We start from the raw sequence: 20,139 nt of genomic DNA, 5'->3' as shown, positions 1-20,139 counted from the left end.
AAGTTATAATTTTTTCCCACAATTCTTGGGAAAATGAAGAAAACATTTTATTTTCTTTTTTTTTCCCAAACGTTGTCAATTTATAAGCTATTTCTAACACATAGCATGTACACAGCAAAAATGACACCCCAAAATTCATTCTGCTACTCCTTCTGAGTATGGTGATACCACATGTGTGAGACTTTTACACAGCCTGGCCACAAAAAGAGACTCCACGTCCAAGTAGCACCATAAGGCGTTTTAGGAGCATAAATACACATAAAACTTTCTTACTAACTATCACACTTTTCAAGGCCCTAGAGCACCAATACAATGGAAAAGTCCACAAAATGACCCCATTTTGGAAAGCAAACACTCCAACGTATATTCTATGAGGCATTATGGGTCCTTTGAACATGTCATTTTTTTCCACAAGTTTTTGGAAAATGTGGGAAAAAAATAAAAACTTTTTTTTTACACAAAGTTGTAAATTTATACAATATTCCTAACACATAGTATGTACATAGCAAAAATGACACCCCAAAATTCATTCTGCCACTCCTCCTGAGTATGGCAATACCACATGTGTGAGACTTTTTCACAGCCTAGCCATATAGAGGGGCCTAAACATCCAAGGAGCATCATCATGCATCCTAGCCACTTGCCTAGGCCTATTTTTGACATTTGGTGTTTACAAGCTAAAATCAGTTGTTTTTGCTAGAAAACTACTTAGAACCCCAAAACATTATATATTTTTTTTTTAGCAGAGACCCTAGAGAATAAAATGGAGATTATTGCAATATTTTTTATCACACCGTATTTGCGCAGCGGTCTTCCAAACGCAATTTTTTGGGAAAAAAATCACTTTTTTTAATAAAAAAATAAGAAAACAGTAAAGTTAGCCCAATTGTTTTCCATAATGTGAAAGATAATGTTACGCCAAGTAAATAGATACCCAACATGTCATGCTTCAAAATTGCGCACGCTCACAGAATGGTGACAAACTTTGGTACTTAAAAATCCCCATAGGCGACATTTTAAAAATTTCTACAGGTTGCTATCTTAGAGTTACAGAGGAGGTCTAGGGCTCAAATTATTGCTCTTGCTCTAACGATCGCGACGATACCTCACATGTGTAGTTTGAACACTGTTTACATATGTGGGCGGGGTTTCCGTAAGCGTTCGCTTCTGCGCGCGAGCTCGCGGGGACAGGGCGCTTTCATTTTTTTTTTTTTTTACTATTTATTTTATTTATTATTTTTTATTTTTACACTGTTTTTTAAAAAAAAAAAAAATGATCATTTTTATTTCTATTACAAGAAATGTAAACATTACTTGTAATAGAAAAAGGCACGACAGGACCTCTTTTTTGTGAGATCTGGGGTCAAAAAGTCCTCAGATCTCACAAATACACTAAAAGATAGAAAAAATAAAAAAAAAGAAATGAAAAAAAAATTAAATAAAATGAAAAAAAAAAAGGGACCTTTAAACTGGTTGCTAGGCAATGACGTTTGCCGTAGCTCCGGTCCTCCAAGACCATAGAGTCAAGTGAGGGCAAGCTTGCCCTCACTCGACATCCTGTCTGTGAGGATCTGGGACCAGATCGTTTTCCCCGCTGTCGGCGGGTCCGGTAAGCGGGGAAAAGGACCAGAATGCAGCGGGAGGGAGGGGGGGCACCTTTTCCGCCACCCCGGAAGGGTGATCCCGCGGCGAATCCGCCGCTGGGACCACCCTTATCGGAAAGCCAACCGTCCACCGTTTAAAAAAATACCAGGGTTATGGCAGCTATCTGCTGCCATAACACCGGTATTTAGGTTTAAACGGAGGGCGTATATAAACCTTTTTGGACTTGGACATGGTGGCTGTATGAAGGGTGACAGGTACTCGGGTACTTTGCTGGGCAGGTGACAGGTACTCTGGTACTGATGAGCAAGTGGCAGGTACTCGAGTACTCCGATAGGCAGGTGACAGGTACTCGGGTACTCCGATAGGCAGGTGACAGGTACTCGGGTACTCTTATGGGCAGGTGACAGGCAGGTGATAGGTACTGATGAGTAGTACTGATACTGATAGGTGATACTGATACTGTACTGATGATGGGTACGGATGATCAGTACTGATACTAATAGGTGATAGGTACTGATGGGTACTGATGAGTACTGATGAGTAGTGATGGGTAATGATGAGCAGGTGGCAAGTACTCGGGTACTTCAGGTGTCAGGTACTCTGATGAGCAGGTGGAAGGTACTCGGGTACTCTGTTGGGTAGGTGACAGGTACTTGGGTACTCTGGGTAGGTGACAGGTACTTGGGTACTCCGATGACGGGTACTCAAAGTACCAGAGTACCTGTCGTCAGAGTACCCGAGTACCTGTCATCAGAGTACCCGAGTACCTGTCATCAGAGTACCCGAGTACCCGTCATCAGAGTATCCGAGTACCCGTCATCAGCGTACCCGAGTACCTGTCATCAGAGTACCCGAGTACCTGTCATCAGAGTACCTGAGTACCCGTCATCAGCGTACCCGAGTACCTGTCATCAGAGTACCCGAGTACCTGTCATCAGAGTACCCGTCATCAGAGTATCCGAGTACCCGTCATCAGCGTACCCGAGTACCTGTCATCAGAGTACCCGAGTACCTGTCATCAGAGTACCTGAGTACCCGTCATCAGTGTACCCGAGTACCTGTCATCAGAGTACCCGAGTACCTGTCATCAGAGTACCCGAGTACCTGTCATCAGAGTACCCGAGTACCTGTCATCAGAGTACCCGAGTACCTGTCATCAGAGTACCCGAGTACCCGTCATCAGAGTACCCGAGTACCTGTCATCAGAGTACCCGAGTACCCATCATCAGAGTACCCGAGTACCTGTCACCAGCCCATCAGAGTACCTGTCATCAGAGTACCCGAGTACCTGTCATCAGAATACCTGATGGGCTGGTGACAGGTACTCGGGTACTTTGATGGGCTAGTGACAGGTGCTCTTTATTGGGGGGGGGGGGGCAATCAGTGTGTTTGGGGTGCACTGTACTTGGTAACTAGCTGTTACCACAATCTCCTCCTCACACAGGATCAGTGTGTGAGGAGGAGAACACGGTGACAGCTAGTTACCGTGTTCTCTGATGACATTTGTGACCGGCTGTGATTGGACACAGCCGGTCACGTGGTAACGAGCCAATAATTTCATTGGCTCTTTACCTAGATCGGGGATCGACTCTGTCCGAGGGACGAGCCTCGTCCCCGATCGCCGCGCTGCGCGCCCCCGGGGGCGCGCATTAAGGAAGGAAGGAGCGGCTCGCGCTGGAGCCGCTCATGTGATCGGCTGTGATTGACACAGCCGATCACGTGGTAAACAGCCAATTTCATTGGCTGTTTACCTTGATCGGGGTTGGGCTCAGTCCGAGGGACGAGCCTCACCCCCGATCGCCGCGCTGCGCGCCCCCGGGTGCGCGCAGTAGCGGGGAGATCCGGGCGCCGTCATATGACGTCCGCCCGGATCGAGAAAGGATTTGTGCCGACGTCATTTTACATGACGCGGTACGGAAGGGGTTAATGCACCACACTCCGCTCATTACTATAACAACATTTAATTGGCCCTAAATGGTACTTTCTCTTTGGTTGAGTCAATAAAAATTGCAGGCTTTCAAAACAGCTCAGGTCTCTTGTTCAGGTGATGCGAATGTTAGAACTTAGCTGTCTCCGAAGCTTGCAGATATATTTTTTGTCTAGTTTTCACAAGTCTTTTTTATTTTATGTTAAACAGTCAAGGTATGCAAATCATTTTATATAATTTTAAGCAGGAGACCGCCGCTCACCATAGCCGATCCTGGTGTAGATGTATACATGTGAAAGCCTCAATCAATGCTACTCCTCAGGCCATGCCCCTGACTACTGGGGCTTAAATAACCCCTATGGGTCAAACATGTCAGGGGACATTGTCTGAGGAGGGGCATTGACTGAGGATTTCACATGTATACATCCACACCAGGATTGGCTATGGTGAGCGGCGGCCTCATGCTTAAAGGTTCATTGGTCACTGGATGAGTTTTTCTTACGCTGGCATTCCTACTAGCCTGAGTGCCAATGAGGCCCTACACCTCAGCGGCATCACGAAGAACTAATGACCTTATTAAGAAATGTTATATGATCCAAATAAGTGTTATAAACACTATCCACAAATAAGGAAGAATGTGTATTATCAGACTATAATAAAGCTGATTTAGGTTTTCAATGTGTAGAACATGTTTGGTGAAGACTCCATTTTACATTGGATGAACACTGTACCCTTCCTCACATTTATGGATAGGACTGATAATAAAACATTTACTGATGAGAGTAACAAAACTTCTGATATAGGACTATATAAATATATACTTTTTGTTCTTTGCAGGTCCACAAAGGAGAAGAATGGAGACTGTTTTTTTATTTGCATACAATTCTAGCTTTGCTTCTTTTTATAAATACACACTTTGTGATTAAAGAGAACCTGTCATATTCCAGAATCAGTATAAATGCAAACATAATTAGTTAGGATTTTTAGAACATTTTAAGAAGACATGTTAGGGAATTTTAGAATCTCTACCACACACACCAGATAGGTGTAACATGGGCACTTTAAGTATTATACATTCAGCAGCTGGTGGGATCTGTGGCGGCCATTCATTCTGCATTTTTCTAGAGGTGAAATTCCATGGTTCTTCATATCCATGGCTGATTTGATATTGTAATGCAGAACACTGAGGTCATCTTTGTGAAAAGTATTTATTACATGTTCCATTAGGCCTACTGAAGTATTAACTGTGTCTAATATAAATGTCCATACTATACTGGTAGCCATGTTGTATTCCAGAGTCCACAGTTGTCCTCCTTCTAAAATGTGCCTTAAATAAGAACTGCTGTGTTGACCACAGCCACCAATCATATTTAGACTTTCAGATCACATCCTTACAGTTGTACGGCCAAGAAATGCCATCATAGGCCCAATTTACTGGTAATCAGCATGTGCACAGGGTAACCTCAACTCTCAAACCCAATCATTGAATGGGTAGGAAAAAAACAGATTGCAGGATAACTACTGTGCCAGTAGGTGTGTATGGCCAAATATGTAAAAGCTCTGGCCGTGTGAGATTGGATGAGCCTTGTAAGTGATCTGGCCGTATGAGATTGAGTGAGCCCCAGATTGGAGAAGCCAATCTACAAACATAGGACCAACTTGATCAAAGAAAGGAATAGGTTTATACAAACATTAATTTATTAGTTGTAGATAATTGAAGACCACTAAATATGGAAATCATGGCTGCCAGCAAAGTCTGAAGGTTTTTTGTTGCAGAAGGTAATACCTTGGACATGAATGACAGAATTAGACAGAATAGTGGCAAGTGGATTGGTTAGCTCTTTCCTAGATTACTAGTAGTTCAGGCAAGTCAATATTGAAGCAGAACTCCATTTTCTTTAGGCGATCCAACCTCTTACTCCAATCCTGATCCCTTTGCAGTTTAGTTAGTGTCTGCCAATTTAGGAAGCCCATATTCTAACTCATTATGGTACTACTCTATTAGAGCAATTATGTCAAAGGGAGTGAGCAATCATGTCCCCTAATCTCTTGCATCCCCGGTAATCAATAAAACAGCATCCTAAGGGCAAAAACAATAAAGGCTGTACCACTCCAAGCTCCTAAAACAGCCTCTTGGGAAGCCCATTGCTCTCAGGAGGTCATCTAGCTCAGTATGTATAGCAAAACTGAAAAACAAGACTGCACTCTATGGAAATCCTACTGGTAAGTTTATTGTGTGTAGCTGGCTGTTGACACAGTCCCTGTCCTTTTGCCCCACACCTCTTACAGGTTTTGCTCCTCCAAGGTCTCTGATAAAGCCAAAGGATGGGCAGTCAGTGGTTTTGGCATGAAGGTGGTGAAACGGAACAGGGCACCCCGACCTGGGTACCTCCATTGAAAGATGCTCCTAGTGCTTCCCGAGGGGCTCCAAGCACTCCACCAGACACCGTAACCACTTCAGACCCCACGAACCGCCGCAGCTTGGTTAGGGTCTCGTTGTCTCCTACCCACCCTGGACCTACGACAAGGCTCCAGGTTCCTGTGGGTGAACCTCTCATTCCCCAAAGAGTGCAGCAGAACAAGCTCTTACAAGAGCTTAGTGATTCTCTAAGGGAGTATGGAAGACCATAGCAATCCCTTGCAGCAGATTCCCCCAATAAGAGACAGGACTCTAGATTGAGGGTGAAGTAACTCTAGAACTCCTTTATTGAACAGACTTATATACAGTTTTCACCCACAAGGTTACCGCCTAGGTGGACCTTGTTGAAGACTGGACGTGATATTCACAATCCAATAGGAACAGAGTTTTACACTTTCATACAGTGTACACAAAAATATACAATGTGAGACAATCCCCCCCTCCCCCTTAGCATCCAATCCACATACCTATAAGTTTCTCTTAAGGTAGACAGACAGAACAATGTGAGGTATTTAACAATGGAACAGACAGGTAAACTTTAACACAATACACATTCCCTTCCAATACACAAACAATAGGGAAGTCTGCGAATGACAGTCTGTGTCTCTCACAGCCAAGCATGGAATACACTGTGTAAGGTGGTATTAAATCTTCATATTTCTATATGAAGATTTTGTTGACAAATATTTAAGCAATCCAAACCATTACTTATCTGTCTTTCACTCATAGTGACGGTTAGTACCGTCATAGGTGGGAACTGTGTAAACCGCTAGCGAGACACATTAAACTTACCAGTGGGATTTCCATGGAGTGTGGCCTCATTTTTCAATCTTGCTAATCATTCCTAATGGATTTCACATTCTGCTGACCACCAGGAGGGGGAGGAAAGGGGATAAATACAGCGGCGTCGCTATGGGGGTGTAGATCGCACCCCGGTGACACCCGCCAGAGGGGTGACCCCATAAAATAGCACTGTGGCAGGCTAGGTGAGAGAACTGCGCCAATTCGCTTAGCCTGCTCAGTGGCCTACTGACTGTCCTACTTTCACTCTGTAGTGGCAGAACAGAGCACAGATAAATGTGGCAGGCTAGTGGGGGAGGTGACACCATGGTTTACCGCACCAGGTGACACCAACCCTAGTGACGACATTGGACAAATACTTGTTGTTTTCATTCCTTAGATTAACGTGTACCTGTTACTCTACATAGTATGGCCAAAACACAGGTTAATAGATCAAAACTGATACGCCAACCCTATTGCAGCAAGAAATAGGGGCGTAATATAGTATAGAACCATGTGCCACATCCTAAAAATCTTAAGTTTGAAAAGGCAGAGAAAAAATGGACTTTAAAGGCACAATAGATAAAAGGAAAAACACTTTATTGTTGATGAACATAAAAACCAGAAAAGATTCTTCACACACCCCTTAGGGGGCGATAGTGGTGGATCAAAGTACACATGGCAAAAAATGGAATAAACCTTGCCACTAGGGCATAATGATTCCTAAACTTGAGCAACTTGTCTCCTCAGTCCCCAGACGTTTGCAGATTGTTATAAAAAGAAGAGGGGATGCCACACAGTGGTAAACATGGCCTTGTCCCAACTTTTTTGAGATGTGTTGATGCCATGAAATTTAAAATCAACTTATTTTTCCCTTAAAATGAAACATTTTCTCAGTTTAAACATTTGATATGTCATCTAGGATTTATTCTGAATAAAATATTGAAATTTGAAACTTCCACATCATTTCATTCTGTTTTTATTCACAATTTGCACAGTGTCCCAACTTTTTTGGAATCGGATTTGTACATTAAATATGTTTTTTATTGTAATTTTTCATTTTTAGGTTGATTAAATAACTTTTACTTTTGGAAAATGTAAATTACATTACAACTGTAAAAATAAAGAAAGGATGATGGGGTGGGGAATCACTGGAAATGGGCTTTAACCCTTTTGTTGCAACAGCCAGGAGTGTGTGTAAGGCCTCATTCACATGGATGTACTTAAGCATACACCCATTTAAGGGCCATTTTTTGCCTTCATGGGGTACAGAGGTGTTCTGTGCAGGCATTCCCTATCATGTTGATTGGGACACAGCAGCTTCGTGGACACAATTGCTGCTCCCAGTTTCACATGCGTGTGGGTACAGTTGCATGTCATCAAACATACACTAATTTGGGAGCATGCACCACACAGACACCCACACAGATGTGGGTGCAGCTGCTGTGTCCCAATTGACATGGATGGTCTGCAGTTAGATGCATGGAACATCTGTGTATCCCTGTGCAGGCAAAATATGGCCCTTGTGTGCTTTGCCAGTGTGAATTTGGACTAAAACCCCATATGACATATCTCTGTGGCAGAAAGAGAAACAAATAGAAGCTCTTTTGACCGTATTTCTCATGTGGGTCAAAAACTGCACTTACTTTTGCACTCCTGTAACCCAGAATGAGCCAATAGCGGACTAAAGCCCACTGTCATCTGAAATCACAAAGCCACTCCAGACGCTGAGAGGATCCCAAAAATAATGTCTGGATCCACCCAGATTCATGACTGGCAGCTGGCTGAGCCTCTCAACATGCAACTGAGAGCCTGAGCCAGCCACTCCTGTCCCCTCTCATGCCTCGTCCTCCAGTGATTATTAAAGGGGCAGAGAACAGAGCAGTGACTGACCGTCACCGCTCTCTGCTCAGAGCAGACCCGAAAACAGAGTGATCAGTAATTATTGATGAGAATATTCAAGTTGTTGTGTCTGGAGTCGACCTTTGAATAAAGTGAAAGTGGTTCTAAAGTTTAAGTGTTTTTTTTCTCTGCGTTAAGGTAAAATACTCCCCACTATTCCTGAACACCTACCTGTCTCCTCTCACAATCCAGTGCTTTCCCCGGCTGCTGCACAGCTCTCCCCTCTTCCTGCTCTTACAGGAGACACAGGCATCCAAATGAGGGATCACTAGAGGGGCAGAACCACTCCAGCAATTCTTTTCCTTGAAATTTTCCACCACCAAAACTTTAATTTGCACCATTTTCTTATTTATTTGTTTGTTAACAGCTAGTGCATCAGCTCTGCCTCAAAACTTGGAATTGTGCACAGAGAAAAGAAAAACCCCCATCGAGTAATTGCGTTGATATTAGGGCAGAATCTCAGAAAGAAAGCCACATAAATTTAGAAAGTACATCAGTAGCTTATCATTCCCATTATACTAGTGCAGACTCCCATACACCATCCAATCTGGTCGAACTGATCTTATACGTGTCTTTGAGATAAAACCATTGGATAGCTTCTCTTACTTCTATATGTTGGGGAGATCCATAGCTCAGAGTAGTGAAAACCACTCTGAGCTCTCCATCCATTAACCACATGCCGTCCCTCCCTCAGTAATTATACTGCGTGCAGGTGTCACACTGCAAGGCACAATTACTTACATCAGTGGTTCTCAACTCTGGTCCTCAGGGCCCACTAACAGGTCAGATTTTAAGTATTACCTTGGGGAGATGCAGACTAGAATACTGCAATCACTGAGCAGCAAAATATTATATCACCTGTGATGTATTTCAGTTATCTTGCAAACCTGGCCTATTAGTGGGTCCTGAGGCCCAGAATTGAGAACCACTGACTTACATGTATGTAGCCGATTGATTGGCACAAAGTGTACCTCCCGCTCCACTGGACACAGCGGATTGTGGCTCCTGGTACTTGGCTGCTATGCGATCAAATAATCACATCGAAAACACCACTGTTAAGAAAAGGTTTTTTTTCATAACAGCTGTGCTTAGTATTGTGAAGCTGCGATTGGCCCAAAGCCATCACATTGTACCTGGGCAATCACAGCACCCTGTACCATGTGATAGCTGTGGGCCAATCGTATCACACAATAGTAATTACAGCTGATATGAATTAATGATAGTTTAAAACATTGCTGTTACACTGATCATCACTGTACCAGCAATCAAAGTGTAAACTAAAAATCCGTGATCACCCCCCATAGTAGTACAGTGTCACTATGGTGACACTGAACTACTCTGATTTAAAGTATATATAAACAAATGTTAAAACTGTGTTGAAAAGGTTGTATTTATGTTTTTAGCATTCTGTCACCAGTCAGTATCCATGATCATGACCACACCAGTCACCTGATGACGTTGTACTGCAATGGTGACAGTATGCAAAAAAAAAAAAAAAAAATGTGAAAAATGTATTTAATTTCTTCTTTTTCAAAACAATTGTGACAAAAAAATGACTTCTTCAAAAAACCTGCCATGCCTCCTACTAAATACCTGGGCATCCTCCTACTAAATACCTGGGCATATCTGTTCTACCCTGGCATTTCAAGGGCGCTCAAGAAATGAGATTGTCTGACATCAGGATTGATCAATTTTCAAATATTTATCCCATAGTTTGTAGACACTATAACTTTCAGAACAAACCAAATAATATACACATATTAGGATTTTTTACTAAAGACATGTAGCAGAATACATTTTGGCCTAAATGTATGAAGAAATTCGATTTTATTGGATATGTTATATAACAGAAAGTAGAAAATATTTTTTTATAAAATTTTCCAGTGCTGATCAACCACCAAAAGAAAGCTCTATTTGTGTGAAAAATTATATCAATTTCATTTGCATAGTTTTGCATAACCAAGCGAATGCCAGATAAAGTAGTACAGTGCTAAATAGCAAGAAATGTCCAGGTCATGAAGGGGGTAAAATCTTCTGGAGGTCAAGTGAATAAGTCCACCTAAGTACCTTACCTTTCTTGTCCATCTTCTTACAGAACAGGAATTGCCAATTAAAGAGTGATTTTTAGTTTTTCCATTTTGCAATATCAATATAGAGGAAGGTCCCTGGTAAAAGAATGGGCTGGGAAAAATGTTATGCTTGTGAATGAATACATCAGTGATATGGCTTCACTAATTTGCATTTAGCTTATCCCTATTCACCAGAGAGAGATACAACGTCCTGTTCACACAGCATCCAGTTCATTCCTAGTGTAGCGCTACCACCGCAGGAACCACTGAATAGGATGGGTTGTCCGACCTTTGGCCTTGACCTCACAAGTACCTCAGCCCCGTGTCACTCTAGATTAGTCAGACACATTTTGTAATGGCGCTGAATTCACTGAAAGCTATACCAGAAGCACAATGATGATACTTTGTCAAGAAGCAGACATCAAACAAACTGGTAGAGGTAAATCTCATTATATTGAAATATAGTATAAGTGATAACATTTGTATGTGATTGGTAAGGAATGGTGATGGTGGTGGGAGGGCCTTTCCTCCTGGGTTGAATCTGGCCTTGAAAAAGGCTTGTCCCCAGTTGAAGGCAGGCTCTCCCTAAGCTCTGATGCCTCCTGGTAGGGATGGGCTGCAGTGGTATGGCCGTAGGCTGGGACCCGAAAGAAGCCTGTGGTGTATGTGCCCCAGGGGTGCCTTAATTCTCACAGTGGGGGAGCTCACATCGAGTTTTTCGGGCACCTTGGTCACTGCACCTCACACACGTTTTTCGCACCTGCCTCTAGGGACGGGCCTTTTGGCCGGGACCAGAGGAATTTTTTATTCCTGGCCGAAGGGCCTGTCAAGGTCTTGCACCTTGACACTCCAGCACATCTCCACTTCCCCTTCCCCCACTTTGTATTTCTGTGTTTTTTTATTTGTGGTTTGTCACCTCTTTCTTTCTCATTTTTTTCACAATGAGTAGGGTGTGGGTCCTCAGGCCTACCTTGAAAGTCTTGGGAGGGGGTGGATATGGCCTTTTGGCTTAGTTCGCCCTCTCTCATGGGGTCTCCCTTCGGGGGAGCCCCACCTAGTACTTGGGGTGGGCTGTCTTGGCAGTCCTCCCAGAGAACGGGTCTGCCTGGTTTCTGCCGGGCAGACCACAGTGAGTATCTCTGTCCCTGTCCGGAGTCTTGCACCCTGGGGATCAAGGTCAGGGTCTGTCCTCTTCGGAGGTGGACTTTTCGCCCACCCTGTGCACTTTTTGTGTTCTCACGTTTGCGTGTGTGCACTTTTTTATGCACCTGGTGCTAGTTCGAGTGTGTTCACACACCACGGGCTTTAAAAAAAATAAATAAGTGATAACATTTGAGGCATAAAACTAGGCAAGCAAATAATAGTTGAAAAGATCAGTGTGGGGTAAGAACCAGTAAATAAGAGATAAACATAAGGCAACAATATGTACCAGGATCTAAAGTATACTGCCAAAGTGCATTAAGGGTGATGGTGATATTCTTCTGCCTGCTATAGCTGGGGCCCTTTATTATCGTTGGTGCACTTAACAGCAGTCGATGAATTTGTATATAATTTAGGTGCAGTTTATGTTCAGTGTGGGCTTAGCTTTGGCGTGATATTGCCAGGGTATTGACACAGTACAAATGTAGTATTGTTGCCACATGGTATGAGTTAGATGGGTATTAGTTCTGCTCTCAGTTACTTAATTTCAATTTAAAAGGTGGTCTATCTGCACTCTCCCCAGTTCTTGCAACAAAAAAGCAAAGTTCCTGTGGTGGAAAGGGGCCCTTTTGTCCTCACACAGGTGGTTTCAGTATTCAGTGGTGTAAGAAGGGAGGGAAAGAAGGTGCTGTGTATCCCAAAGAGTAGATGCGGTACCGATACAGCCACGGCAATCCCACTAGGGATGTCCATGTTACTGCCACCTTCCGATCTCTGGCTTCAGATGCCCGGCTGACTCGACCTACTAATGTTGGGAGAACACATAAGCAGATGTGCTCACCTCATTTCCCATGGTGCCAAGAGAGCAAAGCTCTCTGTTTGATTTAGTTAAAGCAATTCCACCACACCATCTTCACCCCAGTGATTTTTGGGAACTGTAGTATATGGGTCCATTAATTCCATGATATGGCTGCTGCCCTGGACATTTAGTTCCCATGATCCTCAGCGTTCTGTTTAGAATTCCATAAGTTCTCCCATTTCCCCCCAATCTGCAGGGTATATTGCATAAGAAAACCAGCATATCAGTACAAAGTAAAGCAAATGACAAGGCTAGGTTCACACACACACACACATATATGCGAATTGGATGCATTTTGAACCGCATCCAATTTGCATAACGTGAACTGGCAGCCTACTCTATGGAGCCGGTTCACATATTTGCTGGCTGGCCGCGGTCAATTTTTAAAAAAGTCCTGCACCTGACTCCTTTTTAAAACTGCACTGAAACCGCGGCTGGACATATGTGAACCCAGCGCAAAGAGGGCAGTGTCTTTCTGTAGTCCATCACTTGGCTATACTAGCAATTTTCCTCTGCTGCATCACAATTATGGGTGTGTTAATGTCATGAAACATCTCACTCGGTATGGTGATCTCTCTGTTCTTCCTGTTTGTGTCTGTGTCAGATTTCATTACTGTGTAGCTCTCACCTATACCAGTACTAGATTGAGAGACTCGCGGATTGTGGGATATATAGTTTCTTCCCAAAAAGCTTCAGTTAATAAACCCTGTGCAATGCCATGCCAAATGCCTTATGTATGAATGTAAACAAACCTCTGATGCAGCAATGTGAACATTTACTCTACTATATGTGGCACAACCCCCAAAGGCGCTGCTTGGTAATTTTGGGTACTTTGTTCTGCACCTCAACTCCAAGAACAACCTCAGGCCCTCTGATACACTTGCTTGATGAAAGTCACTGCAAGCACTTAAAATAACACAATTATACAGTGCATTGCCAAAGTATTCGGCCCCCTTGAACTTTTCGACCTTTTGCCACATTTTAGGCTTCAAACATAAAGATATAAAACTGTAATTTTTTTTGAAGAATCAACAACAAGCGGGACACAATCATGAAGTGGAACGAAATTTATTGGATATTTCAAACTTTTTTAACAAATAAAAAACTGAAAAATTGGGCGTGCAAAATTATTCAGCCCCTTTACTTTCAGTGCAGCAAACTCTCTCCAGAAGTTCAGTGAGGATCTCTGAATGATCCAATGTTGACCTAAATGACTAATGTTGATAAATAGAATCCACCTGTGTGTAATCAAGTCTCCGTATTAATGCACCTGCACTGTGATAGTCTCAGAGGTCCGTTTAAAGCGCAGAGAGCATCATGAAGAACAAGGAACACACCAGGCAGGTCCGAGATACTGTTGTGGAGAAGTTTAAAGCCAGATTTGGATACAAAAAGATTTCCCAAGCTTTAAACATCCCAAGGAGCACTGTGCAATCGATAATATTGAAATGGAAGGAGTATCAGACCACTGCAAATCTACAAAGACCTGGCCGTCCCTCTAAACTTTCAGCTCATACAAGGAGAAGACTGATCAGAGATGCAGCCAAGAGGCCCATGATCACTCTGGATGAACTGCAGAGATCTACAGCTGAGGTGGGAGACTGTCCATAGGACAACAATCGGTCGTATACTGCACAAATCTGGCCTTTATGGAAGAGTGGCAAGAAGAAAGCCATTTCTTAAAGATATCCATAAAAAGTGTCGTTTAAAGTTTGCCACAAGCCACCTGGGAGACACACCAAACACATGGAAGAAGGTGCTCTGGTCAGATGAAACCAAAATCGAACTTTTTGGCAACAATGCAAAACGTTATGTTTGGCATAAAAGCAACACAGCTCATCACCCTGAACACACCATCCCCATTGTCAAACATGGTGGTGGCAGCATCATGGTTTGGGCCTGCTTTTCTTCAGCAGGGACAGGGAAGATGGTTAAAATTGATGGGAAGATGGATGGAGCCAAATACAGGACCATTCTGGAAGAAATCCTGATGGAGTCTGCAAAAGACCTGAGACTGGGAGGGAGATTTGTCTTCCAACAAGACAATGATCCAAAACATAAAGCAAAATCTACACTTGAATGGTTCACAAATAAACATATCCAGGTGTTGGAATGGCCAAGTCAAAGTCCAGACCTGAATCCAATCGAGAATCTGTGGAAAGAACTGAAAACTGCTGTTCACAAATGCTCTCCATCCAACCTCACTGAGCTCGAGCTGTTTTGCAAGGAGGAATGGGGAAAAATTTCAGTCCCTTGATGTGCAAAACTAATAGAGACATACCCCAAGCGACTTACAGCTGTAATCGCAGCAAAAGGTGGCGCTACAAAGTATTAACTTAAGGGGCTGAATAATTTTGCTCACCCAATTTTTCAGTTTTTTTATTTGTTAAAAAAGTTTGAAATATCCAATAAATTTCGTTCCACTTCATGATTGTGTCCCACTTGTTGATTCTTCAAAAAGAATTTACAGTTTTATATCTTTATGTTTGAAGCCTGAAATGTGGCAAAAGGTCGAAAAGTTCAAGGGGGCTGAATACTTTCGCAATGCACTGTGTATATATATATATATATATATATATATATATATATATATATATATATATATATATATATATATATTTTTTTTTTTTTTTGTCTGATTTTTACATATTTAGATTTAGATATTTGTTATTATTTGGTGATGCTATTGCGCTACTTGTGATGCATTTATTTTTTCAGGGGTGCCTCAGCCAAATGCCTAAAAATGTATCAAAAATTGTATGAAAGCCAGCAGGTGGATGAATCCTGCCTTTTAGTTACACAAAGCCACGGGTTTTCATTATGCACCATTACGACTTTCTAGACACTGGCATCCTAACAACCAATGACGTCATCTGTTAATAAGGAGGATGTCTGTTACCTCCACAGCATCCTTGTTTGACCCTCCTGTGTCCCTCTCTCTCAGCACTGGGGTAACATTACCTGATTGATGGAGAGAAATTGAGGGAGAAGAGAAACATTGGAATACTAGTCAATACCAGTGTGCAAAAGTGTATTTGCCTTGGAAGAATAAATCACCTCTAACATTGAAGGCCTACTGTACATGTGGATGTTGCTGCATTATGTAATGTTTTTAGAATAATTTATTACATTTTAAAATATGGTGCCTCAAGACTGTCTATAATTTTAAAGGGTGCCTTCAGATTGTTTATAATTTTAACCACTTGCCTTCTGTGCACTTAAACACCCTTCCCATCCAGGCCAATTTTCAGCTTTCAGCGCTGTCACACTTTAACTGACAATTGCGCGGTCATGCTACACTGTACCCATATGAAATTTTTATCATTTTTTTCACACAAATAGAGCTTTCTTTTGGTGGTATGTAATCATCTCTGGGTTTTTTATTTTTTACAAAAAAAAAGAATAAAGACAAAAAATTTTGAAAAAAAAAAAAAAGTTTTTCTTATTTTCTGCGAGTAAATTTTGAAAATAAATTTTTCTCCTTCACTGATGTGCGCTGATGAGGCGGCACTGATGGGCACTGATAGGCTGCACTGATGGGCACTGATGAGGTGGCACTTATGGGCACTGATGAGGTGGCACTTATGGGCACTGATGAGGAGGTACTAATATGCTGCACTGATGAGCACTGAGAGGCGGCACTGAGAGGCAGCACTGAGAGGCGGCACTGATGAGCACTGATAGGCGGCACTGCTGGGCACTGATAGGCGGCACTGCTGGGCACTGAGAGGCGGCACTGCTGGGCACTGAGAGGTGGCACTGCTGGGCACTGACAGGTGGCACTGCTGGGCACTGAGAGGCGGCACTGATGGGCACTGATAGGCGGCACTGATGGGCACTGGCGGATGGCACTGGACACTGACGGGTGGCACTGATGAGCGGCACTGATGGGCAGCACCATCAGTGCCCACACTCAGTGCCCATAGTGCTGCCAGTCAGTGCTCATCAGTGCCTAGATGAGCAGGCACTGATGGGCACTGACTAGCAGCACTATGGGCACTGATTGTGGGCATTGATGGGGGGCACTGATGGCGGGCACTGTGGGCACTGATGTGGGGGCACTGTGTGTGTGTTTTTACCTTTTAGTAATCAGGGCACTGGTGATCGGTGCCCTGATTACATTGCTGTGTGTCCCCAGCGGCTGTCGGCTCCCCCTCCTTCCTCACACTGCAGGCTCCGTGTGAGGAAGGAGCGCCGGCGATGAGAGATGATCTCATATGTTTACATATGAGATCATCGCTCATTGGACGGCCAGATCACGTGGTGAATGGCCGCTGTGATTGGCCATTCACCACGATCTGTGATCGGCTGTGTCCAAGGGACACGGCCGACACAGATTTTCCCCGCAGCGCGCTCGCGGGAGCGCGCTGGGGGCGTGTCACTGGGAGGCCGTTTAAAAACGGCCTCCCGAAAATTCGAGTCCGCGCTGCAGCCGTATATAGGCTGTAGCGCGGACGGGGGGAGGTTAAAGGGTGCCTTGACTGAAAACATTTTGACAAACACTAGACTGGAATATTTCATGAATCGGCAAGATCAGTAATAAATTGACGTGCATTCATATGAATTTTTGGTTATATGTATCCAAATCACTGAATGAAACCAAAACAAATTTTGTTGAAATTCGTTAAAAAATTCCATTTTGTTTATTTGTTTTCTAATGAATTCCACATTTTCAGGACAATTCAATTTCGGATGAGTTGAAAAATCAGCAAATTTGAATTCTGTGTGAAAAATAGCTGGTTAAGGAGTGGGGCTGAGAAGCCGACCGCCGTGTCCTTAACAACTGATCAGCTGTCAGGCTTTTTCCTTTCAGCATGCTTCTTGTCAGCACATGGACTGATTGACACAATATGCTGCTTCTTCCTCTCACTCTATCCCTGCTGGACAGAGATTGCAAGAGGCTGATACCAGATCGTACCCAGGTCCTTATACTGCTTGTATTAAATCAAATGATGTATTAATGATTACACAGACGCATTACATTGTGTTTGTTGTATTGAGTTCAGCTTTTGGCCCCTTGCACACAAGGGAATTCAGTTGCAGTGTATCCTTATCACTTTAGTGAGCTGGGAAAGGACAGGTGAAGCCTCGCACCAGGCAGCCTATCAAAGTCTATGGAAGGTTGTGGCAAAAAATGAGGTCAGCTTGCTGTCTGCTTTCCAAAAAGGGGTTTTCTTGCTGTCCTGGCATTTTTATTTGATATGTTTTTACAACAGAAATGTAGCAGGCTCAATGTTACTGTAAGTAAATTTAGTTTGGCTCCTCTGTAGGCGGAGGAGCGTGGGTTCATTTGTTTTTAGACTGTGCAGTGCTTCAAGGCTGTGGCGCTGTCACCCCCCCCCCCCCGCTTCTAGAACTCATTGATAGATCTAGAACTTAGAGGGTGGAGGAACAGATCCTGCAGCCTGAATATTGATGGAGTTCCCACCAATCCCTGAGAGGGCAAGGCTCAGTAGGTGGGGAGAACAGTCCCAAAAAATAGTCAGAAGCCTGGCAGTCAGGGGAGCAGGGTCCAGTTGCCTGGAGGGGCCCCCTGTGCTGGGGGGGGCTCTGCCCCTGGGCAGAAGGAAGACAAGGAGAGAGATGGAGGGAGAAGAGCAGAAGCTGGAAGCCTCACACCCTTTACCAGCCTCAGCTAAAGACATCCTGTAATCAAGACCCAGCCTGTATAGTAGGGTGCCCATACAGCAGACTATTGGATTCCAGGAAGCACTAAAGGGACTGATTGAGTAACTTCCATTTTACCTTACCCCAAGCCTGTACAGAGAGGACAGTAAGGTTGCAATGTCCAGGACCAGGGGACAGCTTTGAGCCAGTGCAAAGCAGCTAGAAGCATCCCCATGTCTCTAGCTTGGAACAGCAGTAGCCAGGTTCTTTGGTATTTCTGCAAAGAGCAGCACCTGCATCTTCAGTGTGGAATTTTTGGTTGCTCTTTTAGCTGCACCATCACTCCCCCGGGTGGACAGCAGAATTTCTCAAGAGTTTATTCATGTTCTTCATGTTTGGGCATCCCTTGTATCCTTATTCCCTATCCAAGTTATACTCTAAATACACAAAACCAAAACCCCTGTTTATTGATCCTGTGAGGAAAGTGTGAAAATTCCTGTTGCCTGACTGTGTGGGGGAAAGGCACAACAAATCCAGCAACTCCTATGGGAGTGAGTGCTACAGAAAGAATGGAAAATCATTTGTTTTTTTTTTTTTCATATTTTTGGTCTGTTTTCCTATATGTAGTTACAAAAAAAAAAAAAAAAGAGAATAAAAATCAGCAGTTATTAAATACCACCAAATAAAATCTCTATCTGTTTCAGGAAATTGATTATTTGGGTACAGTGTTGTTTGACCGAGTAACCCAGCACCGAAAACTGAAAACTTGTCTGGTAATAAAAGGACATTGCAGGCTGGTGGTTAAGTGGTTAGGCCCCTTTCACACTTCTGCGACCTAAAAGTCACGTGATTTTGCAGCGATTTTCTGGCCGCGATTTTAACTGGACTTGAAGCAATTCCTGTGAAATCTTGAGGTCTATGGACCGCAAAACGCATCAAAGTCGGACCAAAGTAGTGCAGGGAATACCTTGAAGTCATTGCAACTTGCAGTCGCACAGATATGAACGGTACTCGTTGGAAATCATTGAGTACAACTTGTCATGTGACTTTGAAGTCCCAAGTCGCAGGACAAGTCACACAAGTGTAAAAGGGGCCTAAAAGTGCAACTTTACTTTCCCAATCAACATTGATTATTTGTAATCCTCATGCTGCTAGCATTAGTATATGGATAGGAAAGTTTATCATATTTACTTTTTTAAAACTTGTTTTTTACATTTCTTCAGTTACTTCCTGGTTTTCTGCCTAGGCAAATGATGTCATACATCCCAGGAGTCTTCAGGAGAGGAGGAGGGGTTTTCTCAGCTAAGCACTCTCCTGCATGCATACTTGAGTTAAGGGCAGGAAGTAAATGCTCCATGAATCATTTGCCCTTACTCAAGATGGCCACAGCCAGAAATGCTAGGGGGTGTTTCTCAAATAAATTTCTCACCAAAATAAAGCATGGAGATATGGATGGATGGGGGAGTTTGCTTTGAATAATACAAATAAATGAAATAGTGTTTTTGGTTTGTGGTGCTCAAATGCCCTTATTGTTGGCTGACTCTCGTTTTGCTAAACCTATACTATTTAAAAAGAAATATGGTCAAAGCTTTATTGGCCATACTTCTCTTGTGGGTCACAGAAGTGCACTTACTTATTTGAGCTCTCCTCAATCAGAATCAGTTGTCAGTGAGCTAAAGTATCACACAGCTTCTACAGACTTTGTAGGAATCCCGACCATATTGTCGGGATCCTCCCAGCAGCCTGATTAACAGCTGGCTCCAGTAATCAGTGCCAGAGGGGCAAAGTGAAGAGCAGGTAATTGACAGTCACCTCTCTCTACTCTGAGAAG

The 20,139-nt window shown here is 43.3% G+C and overlaps 1 protein-coding gene and 1 long non-coding RNA gene across 4 annotated transcripts in view; one reads left to right on the top strand and one right to left on the bottom strand.

Moving 5' to 3' along the window:
- LOC309560897 (class I histocompatibility antigen, F10 alpha chain-like) overlaps positions 1 to 4,502 on the top strand; it is a 401,810-nt gene extending 397,308 nt beyond the window's left edge. For all 3 annotated transcript variants that reach the window (XM_082264587.1, XM_082264585.1, XM_082264586.1), the window contains exon 8: positions 4,370 to 4,502. The gene's annotated coding sequence lies outside the window, so the exon portion shown is untranslated. The remainder of the gene's footprint in view (positions 1 to 4,369) is intronic.
- Positions 4,503 to 6,800: 2,298 nt separating this feature from the next.
- LOC309560904 overlaps positions 6,801 to 20,139 on the bottom strand; it is a 149,759-nt gene continuing 136,420 nt past the window's right edge. The window contains exon 3 of the long non-coding RNA XR_014225533.1: positions 6,801 to 6,815. This is a non-coding gene — a long non-coding RNA (uncharacterized lncRNA). The remainder of the gene's footprint in view (positions 6,816 to 20,139) is intronic.

The sequence above is a fragment of the Pelophylax lessonae genome, assembly GCF_965119305.1.
Source record: "Pelophylax lessonae genome assembly, chromosome: 7".
NCBI classification, from domain to species: Eukaryota; Metazoa; Chordata; class Amphibia; order Anura; family Ranidae; genus Pelophylax; species Pelophylax lessonae.
The sequence above is the reverse complement of the archived record's forward strand: the minus strand, read 5'-3'. Positions and strand labels throughout refer to the sequence as shown.